This window comes from Pinus tabuliformis, chromosome 4_2 (assembly GCF_031772625.1).
Source record: "Pinus tabuliformis cultivar Carrire ecotype Pingquan chromosome 4_2, CPIR1, whole genome shotgun sequence".
In the NCBI taxonomy this organism is placed as follows: Eukaryota; Viridiplantae; Streptophyta; class Pinopsida; order Pinales; family Pinaceae; genus Pinus; species Pinus tabuliformis.
In genome coordinates, this window is record NC_142304.1 from 968,612,221 (window position 1) to 968,631,031 (window position 18,811).

Here is an 18,811-nt window from a genome sequence, read left to right on the forward strand (position 1 = left end):
TTTCTCTAAAATAGCTTCTCCATTGTTTGTATTGCTTATGAAAAATGTTGAATTCAAGTGGACTAATTCTTGTCAAAAAGCTTTTGAAGAATTGAAGCATCAGCTGTCTACTGCTCCTATTTTGAGGGGGCCTGACTGGAATCTTCCGTTTCACATATCCTCTAATGCTTCAGATGTTGCTATTGGAGCAGTCCTGGGACAAGAGGAAAATCATCTTCCTTATGCTATATACTTTATCAGTAAGAACATGACCTCTGCTGAGCTTAACTATACAGTTACCGAGAAAGAGTTCCTTGCAGTAATCTATGCCATTAATAAATTCAGACACTATATTACTGGGTACCCTACTTTTGTGCACACTGATCATTCAGCTATTAAATACTTAATGAACAAATCTGTCACAAATGCTAGAGTTACCAGATGGCTGTTACTATTGCAGGAATTTGATATTACAATTGTAGATCGGCCTGGTAAGGAAAATGTGGTGGCTGATTTTCTTTCACGGTTAAAAACTGATAATGATATTCCAGTAGATGATAGTTTTCCTGACGAATATTTGTTTGCAGTTTCTGCTCATTCTCCATGGTATGCAGATATTGCTAATTACTTGGTTGCAGGAAAACTACCAGCACACCTGTCATATAGGGAAAAGAGAAGAATTGTTCAACAAAGTGCCAGGTATAGCTGGATCAGCGGATGTCTCTTCTATACTGGGCTCGATCAGGAGATCCGAAGATGCATTAGAGAAGATGAAGTGTATGACATATTGAAAGCTTGTCATGATGGCCCTTGTGGAGGCCATTTTGCTGATAAAAGCACAGCGCATAAAATCTTGAGGATGGGTTACTATTGGCCCTCATTATTTAAGGATGCAAAAAAGTATGTAAGGGCTTGTGATAGCTGCCAGAGAATGGGTCAACCCAATCATAGAGACCAAATGCCACTAAACCCCCAGGTAGTTTCTGAACCATTTGAAAGATGGGCCTTGGACTTCATAGGACCCATTAACCCTCCATCCAATCAAAGAACCTATATATTAGTCTGCACAGACTATATGACTAAGTGGGTGGAAGCCAAAGCACTTATTAGAGCCAATGAAGAGGCTGTCTTGGCCTTCTTATTTGAAGATATTTTTACTAGATTTGGAATCCCCAGAGAGCTAGTCACTGATGGGGGACCTCCATTCAGTTCTCATGGTTTTAAATCTACGCCATACCACCCCCAGGCCAATGGGCAGGTGGAAAGCACAAACAAAGTTTTAGAGGCCATTCTAACTAAAACAGTGAAGGACAACCGGAAGGATTGGTCCCAAAGGCTCCCTGAGGCATTATGGGCTTAAAGGACTACTTGGAGAAACACTACCGGTTTTTCTCCCTATGAATTGGTTTATGGTAAAAATGCTATTTTTCCTGTGGAATTTGAAATTAAAACTTTAAAGACTGCCTTAGCTGTTAATCTTGATTTGAATGATGTGCAGACAGCTAGATTGCAGCAACTTTTGGAGTTGGATGAAAAGAGATTGGATGCCATTCACCAAACAAACATGATTCAGCAACAAAGGATGAAATGGCATGACAAAATTATCAAACACAAGCAGTTCCAAAAAGGTAATTGGGCCTTGCTGTATGATTCTCGGTTTGAAAATTTTCAGGGAAAGCTACGTACACGTTGGCTTGGACCGTATGAAGTAGAAGATGTCTTTCCAAACGGAACGGTAAGACTTGTAACAATTGATGATGCTAAAACACCTCTACTAGTCAATGGCCATAGGCTCTGTTTATATGAGCGCCCTGTTTCTAAAGAAGATTTCAAGACTGCTTGCATGACTGATATTCATTATCTTTTTCCAGGGGAGTCTTCTGCTCCTCACAGCACTTAATTTTCTGCACTATATTTTTAGTAGTAGATTAGATTTAGCACTAATAATCCCTGTCAAGGATTGGCATGTTACAATTGAATTTTGCAGATTCTGGAAAGGCAATAAGGAGGACAGATTCATCATGAGAAGATCTGAAGCTTTAAATCAAGAAGCTTCCCCCCATCATTTTACCCTCTTCCCTAAAGTAATATCCCTCCATTATTTCTATCATTCCCACCATTCCCGAAATATCTTCCTTCAGTCTGTGTTACCCATCCCTTACTGCTGAAATAATCCCTTATCATTCACAGACCTAAGTCAGTTATCACAATTTTCTAATTTTTCCCGTTGCTAAAACTCCTGTTTCAGCAACGTAATACCAATTTTTCCCGTTGCTGAAACACCTGTTTCAGCAACGTAACACCAACTTTTTCCGTTGCTGAAACACCTGTTTCAGCAACATATCATTGATTCTACCCATTGCTGAAACACCTGTTTCAGCAATACATTATCAATTTCCCCCGATTGATGAAACACCTGCTTCAGCAATGTATCGTTCAGTTGCTCAAACATCAGTCTCAGCAACTTGTTATTATCAAAGCAGCATCTCTCTTTGTCAACATATAAGCTTTCTAGTCCTTCACGATCATACTTCAGATCCTTTTGATGAAAATTATTTGGCATATACCAGAATCAATTACACAGACCCTTCTATGATCATTCAAGGCTATTGCAACCGACACTTCGAATTATTAATTAAAGGTAAAGTATAAGGTATATGGTTTTAATGTAATTCGGTTAAATCATATTAAAAGAGAGGATTTCATTTCATAATGATTGCATATCTCCCCACGTCCAATCATTATTACACCATACGTAGGGGGGGGGAATTCCAAAAATAGAATGATTATTTCGCATGATCCAACCTGCCGCCTGTTATCATATCCATTTTTGCCGTCATTTAGATTACGCAGCCGTTGTTGCAACAACTAGTCTGATCAGGGTCTGAGAATACTGAATTGTGCCTCTGCGGAAAAACTCAGAGCTTTAGCCATGGGAAAGGCGGCCATTAGAAATGAGCCCGGCTCCATAAGTCTTCTACAGCTCTTTCCTGAAGTGTATCAGATCTTCCAACAAGCAGGGTGGACAGCATATTTTGAAAGGTTGGGAGATTTTAACGCAGAAGAAGTATTAGAGTTTTCACAGAACTTTGAAGACAATTTCTCAGTGGTCCGAGGGGTTCGCATTTCAGTGACAGAGGATGACATAGTTCAGGTATCAGGGTTGCCAGCTGAGGGCATTCGATGGTTTAGCAGGAAGCAGGTCGTTCTTAACGCGCAGCAAGACTTTTTGCGCCAGGACGAGCAAGTGGAACCTAGAGGCCGCGGGGTCAGTCTGTATTCACTTCCTCAACCATGGCCATCAGTGGCAGAATTCGTCAAACACTACCTAACATGCGAAGGGCGTTATCAGGTAGTGTACAATCATGACTTTGTTCTGCTGAATCATTTGAGGAATAGAAGATTGATTAATATCCCTTATTATCTGCTTGGTTGTATTAAAAACATGTCGTATTATTGTAAGCGAGCCAAATCTCCAATGTCATCCCTTACCCATCACTGCTTATGCCAGCTGCTAATACGGAGGGGTTTTGCTCAGCAAAATCCCCCTTTGCAGGCCCTACCTGAAATTCCCCCGCAGGCCCCACCTGAAGTCCCTCTGCAAGCCCCACCAGAAATTCCCCAACCACCTGAAGTCCCTTTGCAAGCCCCACCCGAAACTCCTCAGCAAGAGAAAACGTCCCAACCGTCTGAAAATCCTCATAAAGAACAACAGGAGGAAACCCTGAATTCTCCCGTCAACCCAACCCCGAGCTCGCCTCAGTTAGCAGAGCTAACACCCTCTACTATTCCTGTCCCTAGTGACGATTCTCCAACACCCCCTTCTTCACCCATTAAGAAAAAGAGGAAAACCCCAGCAGTCACAAGTTCTAGACCACGGACAAGGTCCACATCCAAAATTCCTACCCCTCCGGAAAACCCTGTCCCGAAGAAAAAGCCCTCCCGTTCAAGGAAAAGGAAAGGCAGCGATTTTGCTGCCTTCCTACCAAAAAGAAAGAGGACAAAGACTGTTGAGGCAGAATCCACTTCCATTTTCCCTAACCCTCCCACTATTGTATTGAAACCCTTATCCCCATCCCGAACTCCCCAGCCGGTCTCGTCCGAAGACACTGTCACACAAAAATCAGTGCCTCGGGATAATACGACATTGGTTATGGATCAAGGAGTGACTGCTCCACAAGAACCAGTCACTTGCCCAGTGACTGCAACACAAGAACCAGACACTGAGGAAGAAGAATACACCAAGCAGGTCGATAATGGGAAATGCCCAGTGACTGTTCCACAAGAACCAGTCACTGAGGCAGAAGAATTTACAGAGCAGGTTGTTAGTGAAGAATGCCCAGTGACTGTTCCACAAGAACCAGTCACTGAGGCAGAAGAATTTATAGAGCAGGTTGTTAGTGAAGAATGCCCAGTGACTGTTCCACAAGAACCAGTCACTGAGGCACAAGAATTTACAAAGCAAGATGATAGTGGGAAATGCCCAGAGACTGAAATACCAGAACTAGAGACTGAAATACCAGAACTGGAGATGGAAATACCAGAACTGGAGATTGAAATACCAGAATTGGAGACTGAAGTACAGGAATCCATTCCTAACCCGGTGGATGAAACACAAGAACCACCCACTGTGGTACCAGAACTGGAGACCGAAACACAGGAATCCATTCCTAACCCGGTGGATGAAATACAAGAACCACCCACTGTGGTACCAGCATTAGTCACTGAGAAGCAAGAATTCATGACTGGTCCGATAGAGGAAATACAAGCATCACTCACCGTGGTATCAGAACTAGTTGCTGAGGAACAAGGATTTATTCCTGATAGAGCACGAGGACTATTTACTGTGGTATCAGAACTAGTCACTGAGGAACAAGAACTTATTCCTGATGGGACACAAGGACCACTTACTATGGTATCTGATATAGTTATTGGAGAACAAGAATCCATTCCTGGCACAATGGATGAAACACAAGAGGCACCCATTGTGGTGCAACAACCAGCTACCACTGTGCATCAGCAGAATATTCCAGCAGAAACAAGCAGCATACAAGGCCCACATACGATGACATCTCTACTGCAGGAAAATGAGTTCCTGAAGTCTGAAATAGAAGCTTACAAAGCTGAGTTAGCCATGGCTCGAGAGGCTTTTGAAAAAGAACTCAATCTCCATACATTAGCACAAGTAGCCTCAATGCAAAACAGGGAGACATGTATAGAATATATGTGCAAAGAGTGTGGCACCATTTATCAGAATGCAGGCTATAAAGTAGTTGAAATTCCACTCCCTGAGACAATTATGACAGAGGGAACACAAGAGGAATGCCCTACTGCTCCACAAGAACCAGTAGGACCCCCTATGATGCAAGAAGAAGAAGAAATCGAACAAGAGATATCTCATCCTTTGGGGACTGATGCAGCTATCCCGGCAGAAGAAACACTGCCAGAGCACACTACTATTGATTCAGATATTCCGACAGAGGAAACATTGCCAGAGCAAATGACTACTGATGCAGCTATTCCAGCAGAAGAGACACTGCCTCAGCACACTACTGATGCAAGTATCCCGACAGAAGAAATAATGCCCCAATGCATTACCTCTGAGGCAGCCATTCAGATAGAGGAAATAGTGTCCCAACCCACTACTTCTGTTAAAAAGACACAGACTCGGCTATGGGACCCATTGGAACAATTCAACAGATGGAAGAAGCAACATGCTGAAGAACAGAAGATATTATTACAACAGCATAAGTTGCAATGGCAGAGATATGTATATACTAACTGGGATAGCTGGGAGCAATTACTGCAAGAGCACAGGGAATATAAGAAGGAAGCCAGACAGTCTAAGGAACGGATAGCCTTGATGTTTTCATTGGTGTGGAAGTTGATGGTTACACGTAAACCTTCTGTAAACTACGCTCTTTTTCTTGCTGAACGACTAGTTTATTTTCAAATTAAATCAATAGCACATGGTAGACCACATGAAGTACTGACTTCAGAAAAGTTTGTTGAGACCTTTAAGGAGGCCCCTGAAAGCGACCATCATCTGCTGTGCGAACTCTACCTTCATAATGAAGCCATTCCTGAAGAAAGAAGAATTAATCTTATTCCAATTGCAGGTGATATACAAATTAGGGCATTTGCTTCATTTTTGTCTAATCAGCTAACTTGGCAGACTGCGTTCAATGCAAGCAGTCATAATGAGGAGAATAAACTCCTGTGGATTAGACCAGAGCCGGTAAGCCCAGCCATGTTTATAGCACAGTACTATGAATTCTTGCAGAAGCCAGGTATGAACGAGCACATAGAGCAATTACAGGCTTCAGTCCTTTTTAATTGTCAAGAGCATATTTGAATGAAGGGTCCTGCTGCACTGAAGGCCAATGATCTCTTTTGGCAGCAATCAGACAAGGAAAGACAGGATTATCATCCTTTTAACCCTCTCAATTTTCACGCTGCATTGTATAGAGTCCCTAAGTATATTGAATGCATTCAACATTGTGGAGTCAACTGGATTGGGTATCATTTCCGTTTTCCAATCTTATGGCTGCCTTCAGAAAAATATCAAAGTCATTATCAGTTGACTAACAGAGAGGAAGCCTCGGCATGGCGACAGTTGCAGACCAACAGCGGATTCCGAGCTCCTACAGACGCCACCTTCTCCAGCTACTGCTTGAGTAATTTGCATTGCCAGTCCCAGTACTCAGACTCTGATTCAGACGAAGGGGTTGCCTGAGGACATGCAACATTTTTAGCTGGGGGGATGTTAGGACTCCAATATGTACCATTTTTGTTATATATTTTGACATCACTTTACCCTTAGAACCATGAACCTCAATGTCTTTTTCATTCACTTTATCCCAAGGTATATGGAAACCTCTTCTTTATTATATGGTTAATCTGTCTTACATTTAATTCCATAATACTCTTATATTTTATCAATTATTGAAGTGCATTGTTGCTAACACAAGTCAAAGATCGCAGATAATATATGCCTTGTTGGGAACGAGCGGTCGTTGCTGAAACAGCTGAACTTCATTGCTGAAACAGCCAACTCCGTTGCTGAAACAGCTGGTCCCATTGCTGAAACAGCTGGTCCCGTTACTGAAACAGCTAACGCAGTTGCTGAAACAGCCGTCAAAGCACGCAACTCCCGCTATGCGTTTTTTGCGATTCTGGAAGAACTTTTTGTGGATAATAGCAGCAGCCAGAAGATACGGTTACCTGGATTATCTTAAAGATAGCATTTCTGTTGTCTCGATTGTAACAGTATCTCTTTTTAAGAAAGAACAGAATAGTTTTGTTTAGAACAGAATCGAGATCTTCGCTCTTGTGTAAAACTGTAAATGATGTCTCCTCTTTAAAAAGAGGAGACATCATCATTAGAGGGGATCGAACTGTAATTCATAGAACAACATTGTGTGAGACAGGAGCTAGTCTCCTTTTTGTACTGTATCAGTTTCTTGACAGATGAATAAAGACTTGTTTTGAGCGTTCCAGTTTAATTCTTTCTCCCGGGGAATCTTGTGAGAAGGAAAGGGCCCGCCTTCCTCACAAGATCCACCCCTTTATTCCTGTAGTTGTTTATTTCTTATGTATTTGCATTGTATTTAATTATGTTGCTGAAACACTAGTTACATGGTTTGTGATACTCTGTTTCTTAGCGCTACATGTATTGATTGCACGAGTGGATGATGAGAGCATGTGCTGAAGATCCCTGTACAGAGGGATAGGGTCTTGCTCCCATTGATTGCTTTCTTTTACTTGCAGTGTGATTAGAAACGAGAGGCCAAGTGCTGAAGATTCCTGTTCCTGGGAATAGGGTCTTGACCTCTTGAGGTTACTTCTTTTACAGTGTGATTAGTGCCAGGCAGCAGGTGCTGAAGTTCCCACCAAGGAATAGGGTCCTGTTCCTGCTATGGTTGAATGATTTCTTTTCTCATACATCTATTTCCCTTTGCTGTAACAGAGAAATCGTGTCCGCTATAAGTTAATTGACTTCAGCTTTAATTAAGTAGACTGTAAATTGATAGATTGATGAATTTAACAAATGTGTGTGACTTTCTTTTACTACAACATTGAACTGCTTTTGAAATTGAGCATATCCAGTGCGCTATTACCTTTGGAATAAAAAGACCTTCTCGGGTTGACAATTTATGTGGAGCTCGAATTGTGAAAACAATTAGAGCGACCAACACTTAGGTTAATAATAGTTGTTACAGTAATAAAGTATGGTCTTGAGAGTAACAAAGGGTAAGGAAAAGGTAGAAAAATGAGTGTAAAAGGATGCCAATTCCACGTCCCAACAATGCGTTCGAGCCTTTATTCTATAGAGGATAAAGGAATGTTTCTTATGATTTTATTTTTAAAAAAATATTAGGGAATCCGGTTTTATTTAAATTTCAAGATTGGGGCCAAATTTAACTTACACTTTAAGAGATAATTGTCCTTAGGATAAAATTCAAATTTAATTTTGAAACGTTTCTTGGATCCAAAAGAACCTTATGCCCATGCAATGAGTCCAAAAATTATTTAATTAATCCTTTAATAAAAATTCCTTGTAGGCATCATTATTTGAGAAAATTGGTAACCAATGAAGGGATGCCACATCATCTAGCTTTTGGGGATTTTGACCTTCCAATGGGCATATATTTCAAACCATGAGGAATGTCATGATCAGACATATACTATTGGAATTATAATAATGAGGAACATCAAATGATAATGGTCTCCCAAGAAAATTAATTGATATTCATCCTCAAAAATATTTAACAAGTGTGGGGCTTCTTGGGCTTTCTAGGGCTTCTTTTCCTTTGTATCTTCCAATCGACGTAAACTAGATGAATATTAAGAGAATTAAAAGACCAATGTTGGAATCATTGACAATATCATTCAACAATATCCCCCTTTATCATTTATGGAAACATACATACTCCCCCTGCAATTACGTCTCTCCCTGACTTCATGCTTCTAATCCTCTTTCTTGATTTTTCTTTCCCTTTGAAATCAATGGAAAATGGTTACTCCTCTTGATGAAATGCATTCTTGTAACCTTGATAAAAATTTCATGTAATAAAGTTGGTAAAGGAAAAATAAGACCAAGTTCATGGGGCACGTACTCCAAGCTTAGTGTTTGGAAAATGATCCGAGTGGGTGTTCATGTGGTTTATTATCGCTAAGGGGAAATTGGAAAAGGAAATGGAAAAGGCTTTGGAAAGGCATGAGGATTTTATTAGAATTTTATTTATGAAAATATATAAAATTAGGAGAAAATGAAGGTGAAAGGTCATAGGTTGCATGTGAGGATGAAAATGAAGGAAAATTCATGGAAATTGAAGAAAATGGAGGCCTAATTGATAAAAAAATATCACGAGGATCAATTCACAACATTTTGTCAGTTCGGTTTTGGAGCTCTCTCTCTATTTTCTCTCTCACATACTCTTGCATACTTAGAGAATTTTTTGAGCACTCTAGCATTGGAGGAAGGAAGGAAAAGGAAGGACAAGAAATAAAAGGGAAGAAAATATCAAGCGAGGAAGAGAGGGATCAAGCGACTACAACAAGATTACATGCAGGTATTGAATTGCATGTATGATTCTTTGCTAGTTTTGGCATGCATGGTACATGCATGCATGTTTTGGTTCTCTTGTTTTCATTAGCAGGGGTATTTCTAGGTATGATAGTGGTTTTTAGCCTTTCCTTTCCATTTCCAGATAGCCATGGTGTGATGGGGTTTAGCTGCGTTATCAGATGATTTTTAAACTAAGTAGGGTGGTCTCAGGAAAAATCACAAGGCCTAGGAATCCGTCGACCGATAAATGTGGGATTGCAATAGATCTTGGTTGTGTGTACCCTCATTGGGCCTAGAATCCTCAATTAATAAATGGCGGGATATATGATAAAGCCTAGAGGGTGGATACAGATAAATTCCTCAAGGTTTAGGTGGAGAGATATAGAGGCATCCATGCTTGTTTAGGGCCTAGTGATCCCTGGATCGATGATGGTGGGATTGTTGTAAATCCTGGTAGTGTGTGTTTCTTATTTGGACCTAGGAATCCCTTGGTGGGATATACAGTAAAGCTTGGTTGTATTGGTGCTTGCTTCAGGCCTAGAAATCCTTGACTAGTTTTGGCAGGATATGTGGTAAAGCTTGAGAAGCATGGTCGGTTGTGTTGTGAGTCCCACATTCATGTTTGGAATATGGCACAGGGGTGATTGGATGAAAGAAAGATTTGGTTCAGCCCAATCTATGGTTAGGTGGTATGTGGAAGTCCCTGAATTGATTGGCTTTTGCATATGAATAATAAGAATATTTCCTCTTGAGTTTTATGAGCAAATGTGCTTGTTAGTATGTGATTTTAATGGTTGTTCTATCATTTTTAATTTGTTGGTTATATGATGGTTATAAGCATGGTTTTATGAATGAAATTTCAATGAATATATGACTTAATAGATTATAATGTAGCTATTATGAGAGGGCATCAAACCTTGAAAAATCTTAGATAAGTATGAGTTCCTTATGTTCATATGTGTTTATATGACGTGTACATTACATGCTTATTACGTGTTTGACGAAATGCATGTCATGGTTAGGATGATTTTGTTTAGTTCGTTCTTCAATTTTTTCATTAGAGACATTTTATTTTTGTTATTTACCATTTTTTAGAATTTCATCAAGTTTTGGGTAGAGAATTGGGTCCTAGCCCTAAAAAAGTGGCCTATATTCCAGGGTAGGTGGCATAAAACTTCCTAAAAAATATTGCAGTCGCATGGAGGCCTTGTTGTGGGATTGAATGGAGGGTTATTTTCACTTGGATGGCTTGTCAAGGGAGTGAATGGGGGTAAGCTCAGTTAAAAAGAAATTAACTCAAGGGTTGGTCACCTAGAGTGGTTGGTTAGCCCTTGGGGGTCTTGTACCTCCTGAGGAAGGTCAATTTGGTTTTCGTTTGTCGATTCCACTTCCTTAACTATACTTGGGGAGTTGAATCATATCATAGTAACTCTTCATCACATATTTACCCCGGTGGATTGGTTAGCTTGGGTAAATGTGGGAGGAGGGTGTTACAAAGTGGTATCAGAGCATGATTCAACCTTTGGACTGGATGGGTAGAATGTGGTTGTCATGCATGCATGTAGTTTGTATATGTGCTTGTTATGTATGCATGATGATGGTCATTGTTATAGTTGTGTTGTCATGTAGAAGTTGATGATGTTGTTGTTGGGATGTGTTTTTCGTGAATGCATGTCGGTTGTATATGCATTGGTTATGCATGTCAATGTCTATATGTTGTTGTGCATGCATTGTGTCTAGTTGGTGTTATAGTTGTGACATCATGCATGGTAACTGGGATGATGATTGAGATGATGTCTATATACTGCTATGATTATGTTTATACATGTATTGTGCTAATCTGGTTGATCTTGCAAACGAGATATCCTCCCCTGAACTATACTGAGGTATGTTGATTATGTTTATATTTTGGTTTAGTTAACATGGTACATTATGAGAGTTTTTAGGTCTAAAATGGGCCTCCCAAGGAAATTATAAAATAATAGTGGAATAATAAAATAAGATTAGATTACATCATCAAACTTTAGAGGGAAAAAAGGAAAAACTATTTTTTCAACTTATCTCCCTATGGGTTTACTCAAATTTCGAGTAGCAACACTAGTTGGATGCAGAATTTGATTCCTCATCCAAGGAGTACCCATGTTGCATACTTTCGATGGATCCTACTACACGAAAAATGAGAAATACATGAAAAAATGTGCTTGCAATCACGTTTTTCATGTATTTTTCATTTTTTTGTAGCAAGGTCCATTTGAAAGTATGCAACATGGGTGCTCCTTGGATGAGTAATCAAATTCTGCATCCAACGAGTACTCCCAATCAAAGTTTGAGCAAAACCTTAGGGAGATAATTTGAAAATGTAGTTTTATTATTTTTTAATCTTTTTATTTTTTTACTCCAAAAATGGTGAATCATCCCCCATGGTTGACATCATCATCTTGAATCCTATTGGTTCCTATAAAGTTTATTGTGTTTGTACATTTTTCTTAGGAGGCCCATTTTAGACCTCAAAATTATCCTAATGTAATTGTAGGAAGAAGATCAAAGATAACTAGCAAGATAGTAGACTATAGTTCACAAGATTCTCCCTATAGATTAGATGAGCGACATGGTGATGGGTACTCTCCTAACATAGCAAACATTTTGAGAAGTTTTAAGATAGAAATAAAAAGTTTCAAAGCAGATAATGATAGAATGATTCAGGGACAAGAGAAAAAAGTAGAGGTTAATGCAAATATCCTTTAGAGTTTGTTAGATTTGCAGAGATAGGGACCGCTTAGGATTCTTCATGGGCTAGGGGATAAGACTAATGGGGGTATATAGCAGGTCTCATGGTGAACATGGGTCAGGTAGAGATGACATGATCAAATATGGAAGGTTATTGGATACGTCAAATAGGAGAGGTGATGGACGCATGTTCTATTTTAGTTCTGGTCCGTATAGGTACCATGGTCATTATCATTATCATCCTTACAAGAGGAGTGATAGGGATATTTTCCAGATGAGCTCAAGAAAGCTAAGCCACCTACCTTTGATGGGGATTTGAAGAAGCCGAAATACGCAGAGGCATGGTTACTCGAGATGAAGAATTTCTTTGCATTATGTGATTACACAAAGAATATTAACGCCATAATAGCTATCTTCAACCTCAAATGGAATGTATACATTTGGTGAGAAGATGTGAAGCGGGTTAGAGGTATCAAGATAGAGGAGTTGATTTGGCATGAATTCAAGAGGATTTTCAGGAAGAAGTACTTGCTAGAGAGGTACTATGAGAGTAAAGCCAAGGAATTCTATGAGCTAAATATGGGATCCATAACAAATGAGGAGTATACAACCAAGTTCCAGGATTTTTTGAGTATGTATCGTATCTTAAGGATGAGAAAGCCAAAATTCATATATTTGTCAATGGATTACCATTAGAATTTAAAGATTGAATTGAGTATGATGAGCCTCGATCACTTGAAGATGCCATTGGAAAGCTAAAGCATTATTATGAGAAATCAAAGCATATGACAAAGCCTCAACAAGGTTGGAAAGGGAAACACAAGACTAAAGGTAAATGGAAGCCGAAAAGAACAAGACCCCAAGATGCAGGTGAGAAAGAAAATGGTGTGCCTTGCAAGAAGTTTAATGGACCTTAGACTGGAGAACAATAGAATAAAGGTGATGGTAGTAGATAGTTGCAATGTTGGACATGTGGTAAGGAACATCTCAAGAAGGGTTTCCCACAAAACCAGGGTGGAAAACTTCATATTTATAGTGCACATGAAGCACAGATAGTTGGGGATGTTGGGAAGATCATTCCACGGATATATGCAACATTACATAGCAGATAGGCTGATCATCAAGCATCTATTTTTGGGATACACAATAATCTTTGTGATCAAGTTATTTCTATTTTGGATGGCCCTGGATCTAATTATAGTTAATATAATCCTGACCTGGTGGATAAGTGTGGTTTGAATAAAGAAGCACATGCAGAGTCTTGGTTAGTGTAGTTGGCTACATATACAAAGAAAAGAGTTCATCACTAGGTAAGAGTTTGTGCATTTTAATTGAATGGTATGCCTACATCAACAAATTTTAATGTTCTTATGTTGGGATCATACAATATGTTGTTCGGTATGGACTAGTTATATCTTCATAGGACCAAGGTGGATTGTTATGACAAGGCTATTGAGTGTTTGGATGAAAATGGAGAACAAATAATTTTGCAGGGTAAGAAGAAGGAAACATCATGTAAAATGGTTATAACTTTGCAGGCGAAGCATAGTCGTAAAAAAGGGCGTGTATTATTTGCAGTACATATTTCCAGCAATAAAAGTATGGATCTTGAAGATGTAGAGGTGTTGAGAAGGTACCCAATCTTACAACAATTTCATGATGTATTCCCAACAAAGATTTCAAAGTTTCCACCTCACAGGGAAGTGAAATTTTCTATTAGGTTTGTACCAGGGCAAGCACCAGCATCAAAGGCACCATATAAGATGAGTACTCTGGAACTAGTGGAATTGAAGTTGCAGTTGAAGGAAATGCTTGAAAAGGGATACATTAAGCCAAGTGTATCATTGTGAGGTGCACTAGTGTTGTTTGTGAAGAAGGATGGTACTCTTAGAGTGTGTATTGACTACAAGTAGTTGAACAAGGTGACGATCATGAATAGGTATTCATTGTCAAGTATCAATGACTTGTTTGATTAGTTGAAGGGATCAACGAAGTTCTCAAAGATTAACTCTAGATATGGATATTATTAGGTACGCATCAAAGAAGAGGAAATCTATAGGATTACTTTCCGGACCATGTATGGGCATTATGAGTTTCTTGTAGTTCCATTCGGTTTGACTAATGATCCATGTGCTTTTATGTGCTTGATGAATAGCGTGTCTTGTCCTTATTTGGACAAGTTTATGATATTATTCATTGATGAAATCTTGATATACTTTACAAATGAGGAATAACATGTTGAACACTTAACAACATTGTTGAGACTACTGAGAGAGCATCAGTTGTATGCAAAGCTTAGAAAATGTAGTTTCTTTCAGATAGAGGTACATTGTTTGGGGCATGTTGTTTCCAAGGAAGACATAGCAGTGGATTCAGAAAAGATAAGGGCTATCATGGAGTGGGCAGCTCATAGGAATGTGGATGAGGTAAGATCATTTATAGGATTAGCAAGTTACTACAAGAGATTCACTAGGAATGTTTTGTGAATTTTTTATCTAGGTGGATATTGGTGGCCACCCGCCTATTCCACTTGGACCCTCACCATTGTTTCTTTCAGTTTTTCTATTTCATTAATTGTAGCGCAGTTTATTATTTTTGATAGTTTTTTGAGTCCTGAACTTCTGGAGCTGTTTTGAGGCCTTAAACATCGTTTTTTTGGCAAAATTCCTTTGGCAGTTGCTACAGAAATTGCATTGATAGTTGTAGTCCTCAGAGAGATCTTTCTAACGAGGTATCATACAAGTCAAATGGAGATAATGTAACCAAGTTACGACCCCGAGAAGTTGGTTTCCAAACTAATCCCAACGAGGCCCATAAACTCTTGGTGTTACATCTCCTCGGGTTAGGGTTTTGGTTGTTTAGGGTTTCCTCATATTTTCCAATAATAAATAGGCCCTTGAGCCTCATTGTAACACAATTCAGAGGCATGTAGCTTCCACATCTCTTTTCAAAGATAAGCTACCATCGCCCGAGCTATCTTATTTCCATTCTATTTGTAAGAATAGTTCAATATTTTTCTATTAATGAAATGAAGTGTTTTTCTGTTACATCTCTGTGTTTATGATTATATCTGTAAGTTGTAGCATTCCAGTTTGAGCTTGGATTAATGGTATCAAAGTGGTCTCCTCTTTCTCTGTTTTTATTTTCATGTCCCCAACAAGGTCAGGGTATAAGGAGTTAGGGCTTGATCTGGTTGAACCATTGTAGGATCAACCTCGCAAAACCCGACAACCTCCCATGGCGGATGAAAAGAAATACAGAGGGGGCAGGAGATCGTTTCAAAATGTTGCTCGAGGAAGCCCTCAAGCAACAGAGGGATGCGATGATGGATAACTTTGCCCAGATCCTTTGACGTCTACCCACAAATGATGCATCTTTATCCAGTAGCCACTCTGGAGGTGCAACTCATTTTAAGGTGTTGTAGTATTTTCTTCTCAAAGATGTAAGAAAAGAAAACACTTAAGACTGTGGATGACAAACAACCTCAACAATATAAATGGCTGCTAAACATTGTAGATCTGTAGAATTGATAGAAACAAAACATGCCAAAGTCCTGATCTATGCAACAATCATAGTTAAACCTCAGAAAGAAATAGTAATAACTCAAATTATCCAATGGAAACTAGATATACATAGAATAGATTTTATTATAACACCTGTGAAGGGAATAAATAAATGTTACCAATCCCCCTCTATGGGATGGGATCTTGGCTATCCTCAAACGTCTTCAGCTTTTTGATAGAGTCGCTCTCCTTTATAATGTGTAAACCCAACAAATAAAATGTTTGAGCTCAATGGGAACTCAAATGGGAAAAGTGGTGCGTGACAATGAAAATAATCAGAGTTACAACACTAAGTGCAACAATGAAAATAATCAAAAGTGAATAATGAATGGAAAATCCTTCTATTTATAACAAAATATTGAGTTATCCTCGAATAATGAACAACAATAAAATATTATTAACCCCATTCTTGGAATAACCACTTGGAATATTTTATTATATTTGGTTAGGAGGGAAAAAGTATTTAAAATTTTATTTAGAAACAATAAATAAATAAATTATTTATTTATCATCTCAAGAAATTGGTTAAGGAATAGTAAACAAATAATGATTTATTTAATTATTCCTAAGGGATTTAGTCAAATTTGATAAGGAATAATAATTAATTAGTGATTAATTAATTATTCCTAGAGAAAAATCAGATAATTAATAATTTATCTGTTGATTTTTCATAATTGGGTCAAATATGACAAGGAATAATAATTGAACAATGATTTAATTAATTATTCCTAGAAAAAATCAAACAAATAGTGATTTATCTAAAAAAAAATTTAACATGATCGTCTACTCTTGTATTATAAAAAATTGCTGAATGCAGGAGCTATTACATAATGTAAAGTAAGAAGGAGGGAAGAAGTCCAAAATAGGAGCGCAGTCCTTGACTTCTGAAGGTTAAACTTGTTGAAAATGAGTTGAAATAGATAGCGACTGTATTGTCGAACGAAGAGGCCGGCCAGGAGACAAAATTTGCTTGACATAATACTGATTACCAGAACTGGTTAACTGAATCTTCCACCTGAGGCTCCTTCTCGCTGACCTTTGTGGACGCTTCTGCTTGCATGCTTTCTGTGATGGATTTGATGTAAGTAACCGCCTCCTCCAAGTGATGGCATCTCTCCTTGAGTTTCTCAATTTCTGCCTTCCGTTTCTCGAGTTTCTTCCGCTTAGACCTGCTGTCAGCGTGGAAATCGTCTTCGAGCTCCTTGTGATGTTTCATGAAATGAGCTATCAAGAAACAGTGCTCTTTACAGAGTGTGCAGGTATCGTTCCCAAGGATGCGGTCCAACGGGTTCTCCACCTTTTTCTTGCCTTTCTGCGCTTCCTCCGGCTTCGCTGAGGGCTCTGCCATTCTTGAAAGGAGAGTAGTTAGATAACAAGAGGACTGAGAATGATGAAATTTATACCTGAGCGCTGAAGGGGCGACAGTCTCTGCGCGGATTCTTTGAAGGCCGCCTCGCTTGAGGATGTAATGCTGAACCCGATGGTGAAGCAGGCACTTGATGCAGCAAGCCCTCTGGTTGTTTTCACTTCTGAGGGCGATTCTAAACACACCCAAGCCCACTTCTATTCCCGGCTGCTTCAGAGCAAACCAATGATGTCTGGGGTTGGCTGAGAGAGGGATGCGAATATAAAGCGAAGGGGGAGGCCGATCGAGGAGATAGGCCCGAATATTTTTGAAAGGCTGTTCAGAATGCAAATCCTGAATCCGATCTCTGTTGCAGAAGATAAGGGGAATGAGGGGACGTATACCGGCATTCGGGAGGGAGAAAGCACGCGTGAAGCTGTGCTCTGAGAAGAGGACGGAGGAGCAGGGAGAGGGGAGCATGGGAGAGAGAGCCTGCTGAGAATCGAGGATGGATTGTCTGCCAGATTGACTGAGAGAAGGACAGGTTCTGAGGGCGCTGGGCTGGTGGGTTGAATGACAGCTTAACATGTTAAGGGATCACTTTTTCATAAATCTTTTCATTTTCGCACACTTGACCTTGCTGCCTGCTGACCGCCTTTGATGCTAAATGGTCTGCGTCTACATTGTTTTCTCTAAGGATGTGGCGAAAGAATGAATCTCCCAGGTGTCTGACGTTGTCATTGATCCTGGCCTTAATGTTATTGAGGCTCTCCTTATTGAAGTCTTTGCCTGAGACCATTGCAGCAATAATTATGGCCGAATCTCCCAGGATAAGAGCATTCCTTATACCCAATCTGAGCAGTAAGGAGGTCCCTAGAAGGAGGTTGTAGGCTTCCGCTGCGTTGTTGGAGGCGTTCCCCAGGCCCCATTCATATCTGAGAATGATTTTCCCGTTTTGATCTTTGATGAGGCCCCCTGCTCCAGCTTTCCCCGGGTTATTCTTCAAAGCGCCATCGAAGAAGAGAACGGGGCGCTTCTGATTTGAAATCCATTGTTGGACCTCTGCCTTTGATCCTCTGAGTTTCCAATTTGACCTTTTCTTGTTAATTGAGATCTGGGGGGGCTGATTTTGATTGTGAGTGAGACTGAATTTGTTGTACCAGTCCCTCTCTTCTTGGAGCCAGCTCGTCTGATCTGGGGGAGCTATGTGATTTGCACTAATTGTTTCTGAGATGCTAGCTATTGTTTTTGCCAGAATGCTAGCCATTTTTGGCTCTTTGTTGTTAAAGACTTTATTGTTTCTTGCTAGCCATAGATACCAGCATAGAGAAGCAGGGATACATTTCCATACACGGATGAGGTTGTGCTTGCCTTTCCTGTTGTAGGGGTAGCTGGTCCTCCAGTTTTTCTGAAGGTTTTGGATCTGATCAGGGTTGTCTCGAGTTTCCATTGGACTTGTCAGCTGCCTCCAGCAGCTCTGGACTAAAGGGCAGTTAAGGAAGATATGCTGGATGGACTCCTCCTCTGCTCGACAGAAGCAACATATTGAAGGGCCCTGAATTCCTTTTTTTCTTAGGTTCTCGGCTGTAAGGATTTTCCCCTTGAGGAGAGTCCAATTGAAGTGTT